Here is a 6,993-nt window from a genome sequence, read left to right on the forward strand (position 1 = left end):
TTGATTTATTGTAGAGATGAGGTCTCGCCAAGTTGCCCAGGCGGGTCTCGAACCCGCGGGCTCAGGCAATCCACTCACCTCAGCCTCCCAAAGGTGCAGGATGACAGGCTGAGCCACCGAGCCTGGCTGGGTCAGGCTCTTCTTAACGACCATCAGTCTCAGGACCTGAGAGTGAGAACTCGCTCCCGTAAGAACAGCACCGAGCCGCTCATGAGGCATCTGCCCCTACAGCCCAGACACTCCCACCAAGCCCCCCTTCCAACCTCGGGGATTAAATTTCAACACGATCACGTCCACACCACAGCATTGGGTTTGGGGCTCCAGGGTCCCCTGACACCCGGGGCTAAAGTGCTGACTTGAAAGTCAATGTGAAGTGTGGAATCAATAGCCTCTCTGCCCAGGACATTGCCTTCCCAGCTATTCTTGGGAGCTGCAAGAGAGCAGACGGGGATCTGGGCTGTCCAAGGCCACCCAGAGGACGTCCTGCCCCGGCTCTCACTCGAGGCCTGTCCTAGAGCGGCGTGAGGACGGCAGGCGTGACGGCGTCATGCTAGCACCGGGCAAAGGGCTGGGCCTGCGCTCCCACCCAACCTCCACTCTCCATGCTCCTCCCCCATGAGAAGGTGCTCACTCACCATTAATGAGTCAACGAAGCGACCCTCCAGAGGGGGACAGCCCTGGAGCCAGTGAGGGTGTCGGCCGCGAAGGAGAGGCACATAGCTTGAAGTCTGGAAACACAGGTGTCTTACCTTCTAGAGGATTCACAGTTGGGGCCCCAGACTCACATGCCTGGGTTGGGCCGCTGGCAGGGGTGCGGGAGGAACACAACAGCACGAGTTCAGTAGTGATGCCTGGTGGATGGGGTGGGTTGCTCAGGGAGCTCTTCGACTCGGCCACAGAAAAGAATTTCAGAGCGAGTCCCGAGTCCAGTTTAAGAAAGAATTTTTTAGAAAGAAAAAGACGTGCTCAATGGGCACAGGTGCCTTAAGAGAAAGAACACGTGCTTGCCTTGAACAAGCTTTATACACACCTGCAGCAATTATTAAGCAAACCAGGAGTTAAAGCAGTGGACCGCAGGTGTCTGGGCACGAGTTTTGATGACCATCTCTTCACCTTCTGAGGTCATAAGGACCTTCTCAATAATTAAAGTTACTGCTTAACTAGTTTTAGGCTTTCTTAGAACATGATGTCTGTGTTTTGGGCGATTTCCTATTGTTTCTGCGATTCATTGCATGGGTAGACCCACATTCCAGCCCACAAGGTGGTCAGCGCTGGAGTGCCCGGTGGGTCGGGTGACGGTTGTGTACTGGTAGGAAAGATGTCTAAACGCTTGCCCTATGTTAATTAGACCTGCCTAAACGAACATGCTTAGCTACTTCTCAACTATGCTAATACCGGCCTCAGGAGGCTCAGTTGACGGTGGCATGGGGAGGGAAGGGCATGGTGGGCTGCCGTGAGCTGGGAAGTGGGTCCCTTGCCTATAGAGCACCCAGCTGTCGGTGACAGTGGCAAAGACAGAAGCTTCATCCCATCAGCACATGAAGACATAGACTGGCTCAGCGCTTTCTTCTCCCAGGCGGCAGGAGACTGGCTGAGGCACTGTGGGTCTGCCAGCCCTCGGCGTCATTTACAGCCTAACACAGAGCCACCGCCAACGTCAGCTGCCATATGCCAGCTCCCGTGGTCCACCTCCAGAGACGAACTGACTCAGAGATCCAAAGCGAGTCTTTCTTTCCCAAGGCTGGCGCTCACCAAGTTCTATTCCAGGCGGTGGCATTCAGCCTCACACCTGGTAGAGGAGCCCAGGGTGCAGAGCTCTGTGTCTCTTCAACACCCGGCCTGGCCCACAGAAGGTGCTGGATAAATGCTTGTTGGATGAATACACACCTAGCAGGTGTGACTTTAATCCTGGCCTGTAGGGGTCAACCAGGCCCCATCCCTGAGCTTGGGTGAGACCCCCGTCTGTTTACACTGCATCCCACGGGGCTGAGGGAGAGTCCACTTCCACCATTCAGGGGCTGGTACCCAGGTCTGCCCAGGTGATAGATAGCTCATGCCGCCCTGGACGGGGTGGTTCTCTACCCTCAGAGCCAAGTCACTTCTTGTCCAGGCCCACAGCATCCCTGAAAGTCAGCCCCATACGTCCCTGGAGACTTCAGGCCATGGCCTAGATCTTTGGCCAATCCCACGTGTCTCCATGTGATCCCAGTGGAAGCCCAGTCATCACGTGGGCTTCCGCGGGGCAGGGAGGTGCTGGCAATGCCCTCGCCCTCTCCCTCCCTGCTTTAAGGGCCTCTGTCTCTCCAATCCGGCCACACCCTGCCCCCATTCACACCGAGGCATGATCAGGTCCAGTCCCCTGGCATGAGTCCTCATGCTCACCACACCGAAGCCAGGAGGGAACCCCTGGCTGTCCAGCAACGTGGCTCAGTCCTGAAGGGACCTCCAGGAAAGGCTGGTTCACCTTCTGACGCAACAAGCACACCAGCCGCACAGGGGATGTCGGCACAGGTCATCCTGCCGCGCCCGGCTGAGCCCAGCACCTTCCCTGCCCTCAAGGGCTCTCAGCAGAGTGCAGAGGATCGCGCCGCACACAGCTGGCCAGAATAAGAGGCCACTACGGCCGGGACAGAGTGGCGCAAAGGCCATTTTCCAGTTCAACAAGTACAGAGGAGGCAGGGGAACGTGCCGGAAGGATCCGGAGAGCCGGGGTACCAGGTGGCCACTGGATGTCATCACTGGACCCTGGGCAAGCAACTCGGCCTCTCTGAGACTCAGTCCCTCTCTCTGTAACATGGACGCCATCGTGACACTTAACACCTTTCAGAGGTTGTCTCATGGTTGTGTGTGTGTGTGTGTGTGTGTGTGTGTGTGTGTGTGTGTGTGTGTGTGTTTTCCTTGAGACAAAGTCCTCCTCTGCTGTCCAGGCTGGGGTGTGGTGATGCGATCATACCTCATTTCAGACTTAAAATCCCGGCCTCAAGCGATCCTCCCACCTTGGCCTCCTAAAGGGCTGGGGTCACAGGTGCGGGCCGCATGCCAGGCCGGGTGTGCTTCAGAGTGTGACAGACTCTCGCTGGACTCAAGCAGACCTAGGAGTTCCTCACATTCAATGGTGGAGGACACCAGGGCCAGAGAGGCCAGAGAGCATCCTCTCCAGTCCTCCAGATGGGAGCGGTGTCGCCCCCCAGATCTCATGGCGCCCTCCACACCTCCTGTGAGCCCGTGCCCTCTCCTGTGCACGTTGGCTTTTGCGTCCTCCTCTCATGCCTGCCACAGAGCGGACCGTGTCCAAACGCCTCTGGGTCCTTCAGTGCCTCGAGGCAAGGGTGGGTGATGGGGAGGCTTTTGCCCCAGCAGACCTGGGTTGCTCCAATATTTGGAGCAGAGAAGAGAGAAGCAGGGAGAGAGGAACACTGGGACAGGGCCAGACCAGTCTCTGAGACCCACACTCTCACACACGTCCACAGGCACGCATGCACACACACGCATGCACACACGCCACGGCAGGCTGGGCTACAGGGAGCGCAGAGCCCCGGGACCCGGCCAAGAAGGACAGCATGGAGACGGGAGAGAACCTGTCACAGACCCCAAAGCAGCGCCCAAGAACTCGTCTCCAGGGGCCTTTGGAGCTGCCCCTGCCCAAGGCCTGTCCCTCAGAGGGTCCCTGGGAAGAAGCAGAGCCGGGCAGACGGGGCCTGCTGGGGACGTCCCAGCAAACCGGGCTTGGCATCCGGTCGGCGGCCCTGAGCCCGGGGGAGGGCACAGATAAAAGTGGTCCACGTGGCTGCCTGCACCCAAACGCCGGGTCCTGAGGGGAGGCCGTGGCAGCTCGGGAGCCCGAAGGCGTGGCCCTTCTCCCCACGGCGGGGGCTCCGCCGGGGGCCGGGTGGGCCTGACTGCAGCCCACGAGATGCACGCGCCGCTGGAGGGACCCCGTCGTGAAGCCAGGAGCCCCAGCCCTTCTCCCCTTTGCTTTGTTTTATGGCAGTGAGAACATTTCACCCGGATCTACCTTCACCCAGCGTTTAGGTGCGGTGCTGTGTACAGGCCGGGCGTTCTCAGCCGACCTCTGGACTGGACTGGCCTCTCTTGCACAACGGGAGCGTTCGCCTGCCGGCCAGCTCCCCGACCCTCAGGCTCCCGACGGCCCTCTGCTTCTATGCGCGTGGCCGTTTTCCATACCTCACGTAAGTGGGGTCATACGGTGCTCTGTCCCAGCCGTAGTGTGGAGGTGCTCGTCCTACGGTGTGGAGGGCGCCATGAGATCTGGGGGGCGACACCGCTCCCATCTGGGGGACGGGAGAGGACGCTACCTGGCCTCTCTGGCCCTGGTGACCTCCACTGTCGAATGTGAGGAGCTCCTAGGTCTGCTTGAGTATGACGTGAGTCTGTCACGCTCTGAAGCACACCCGGCCGGGCATGCGGGCTGCGCCTGTGACCCCAGCCCTTTAGGAGGCCAAGGTGGGAAGATCGCTTGAGGCTGGGATTTTAAGTCTGAAATGAGCTATGATCGCGCCACCGCACCCCGGCCTGGACAGCAGAGGAGGACTTTGTCTCGAGAAGTCATACGGCTTCTTTCCTGTGGCACAATGTCCTCCAGGCCCATCCATTTTGCTGCACATTTCAGGAGTTTTTTCAAGGCACGCACACAGTGAAAAGACAGTCTGAGACACAGGAGACAATCCTCGCATAAGGGTTAGTATCAAAACACACAAGGAGCTCCAAACCGCTCAGCTACAAAGCAGACAAAGCCCCCGAATAGACATCGCTCCAAAGAAGACAATCCAGTGGCCCGCGGGGATGTGAAAAGGTGCCGAACAGCCGCGATGGCCAGGGAGATGCACAGGAGAAACACACGCCTGGTGTTAGGGTCCGAAGGACACGTGTTCGCGAGACGTAAGAACCGGAGCCCTTGCGTGCTGGTGGTGGGAGGGGGAGACAGCAGGGTGGCCCCTCCGAATCTTACAGAGATCCACTGCAATCTACAGGCCCCCTGCAAGGCGTCTGTCCACAGAAGTCCGAAGCAGCCTCTCAGCTGCACCTGCCCTCGGCGTTTGTGGTCGCATCCGTGGAAGGACCCAGAAGCCCAGCCACAGGTGAACAGGTCACAAATTCTTCGTCTCCCAGTGTCATGAGAGGGGGACCCAAGAGGTCCACGCCTGGGCCGCCTACGCAGCGCTGCTCGCCTGCAGGAGGACCATAGAGGACTGCCTGGCGGCGGGGGGCTCCATGTCCCTCTAGCTCACAGCCGGGCGGTTCTGCTCCCCGTAGTTGTGGTAGGATTTCAACGGAGGAAAACGGTGAGCTGCTAGACATATTTAAAATGTAAGCCATTCCTGTGGCCGTCGTCTTTACGTCTCTGTTTCCACAGGGAGGGCGTGGCGGTCGTTTCCCAGGCCCTGCGGCAAGGTGGGTGAGAACCCCCCGGGCATGTTCATGAGGTATGATTGGTGCCCAGGGGCCTCTGAGTTGGGGGCCCTGGGCCCCTCCCGAAGGCTGCCCCTTCTTGACTGTGTGACCTCGGGCGAGCTGCCCAACTGGCCTCACAGCCCTCCCTGTGGAACAGGCAACACGGCCTCCTTCATGGGCTGTCGACAGGGTCAAGGGAGTCCCTGGCCCCAAAGCATGTGGGCGTGTGGGACACAGGCGGTGACTCTGTGCTGGGACCCCGGCGGCCTCGCTGTGGTCCCACCCAGCTGCAGATGCTCCCACTCCCCTTGCCCGCCCCGTCTCCTCATTGCTCAGAAAGACAGGGTCTGAAATCACAGCCCCACCTCCGCGACATGAAGACACAAGCAGAGATGGGGGTGGTTAAGATCCTGACCCCAGCCTCATGCCACAGTTTTTATGTATTTCACGGCCCTGGAAAAGCCCGATGTGGCTTTAGCTGGGACTTCTCAAACAAGACGCCTTTCTTTCCTTATTATTTTGTTTTATTTCACTTTTTTTGAGTTGGTGTCTCACTCCGTCGCCCAGACTGGAGTGCCGTGGTCGCTCCCAGCCACCACAGCCTCGACCTGCTGGGCTCTGGCGGCCCTTCCGCCTCAGCCTTCCAAGTAGCTGGAACTACAGGCGCACGTTACCATGACCGGCTAATTCTTTTTGATTTGTTGTAGAGATGAGGTCTGGCCAAGTTGTCCAGCCGGGCCTCGAACCCGCAGGCTCAGGCAATCCGCTCACCTCGGCCTCCCAAGGCGCGGGATTCCAGGCTGAGCCACCGAGCCCAGCCTCTTTCCTTATTATTAAACTTTGCAAACAAACTAACTTTGTAAATAGCAGCCCCACAGTTCAAGCTGGATACAGTCTATATAGAGTATGTAGTCCAGTCGTAGTTCGGTTTATGCAGGTTAAATGCAGGTAAGACAACGCGTTTGGGTGACGCGAATGTGTCCCACGTCCAGGTCAGGGCACATCCGTTCTAAGAAGCAGGAGAGGAAAGAAGGGGAGGAGAAGAAAGAGGGGGAGGGCTGGGCCAGGCACGGCGGCGCACGCCTGCAACCCTGGCACTTTGGGAGGCCGAGGTAAGAGGACTGCTTGAGGCCAGGAGTTCAAGCTCTGTCTCAAAATAAATAAATAAGAGGGAGAGGGAGAACGGGAAGAAGAAAAAGAAAGAAGGAAGAAAGGATGCCTTTGTGTATAACAGCAATGATGACAGCAAACAAGGTGACTTGATTATAAACCTGAGACCCAGGCGGGCGCGCGGTGGTGGAAAGATTGCAAATGCTCCAGACGCCAGGAGGAAGACTTGGGCAAAGAGAGAGGCGGCCATGACCTTGGGTGGGGAAGTCAGCGTCCCAGAGACGCCCGTTCGGCCCTAGATACACATTTAGCAGGAACTCCGTAAAAATACCAGTAGGAGCCGGGCTCGGTGGCTCAGCCTGTCATCCCGCGCCTTTGGGAGACCGAGGTGAGTGGATGGCCTGAGCCCGTGAGTTCGAGACCCGCCTGGGCAGCGAGACCTCATCTCTACAATAAATCAAAAGATCAGCC

Source organism: Carlito syrichta, unplaced genomic scaffold, assembly GCF_000164805.1.
Source record: "Carlito syrichta isolate Samal-C Ts95f unplaced genomic scaffold, Tarsius_syrichta-2.0.1 Scaffold306509, whole genome shotgun sequence".
Taxonomy (NCBI): domain Eukaryota; kingdom Metazoa; phylum Chordata; class Mammalia; order Primates; family Tarsiidae; genus Carlito; species Carlito syrichta.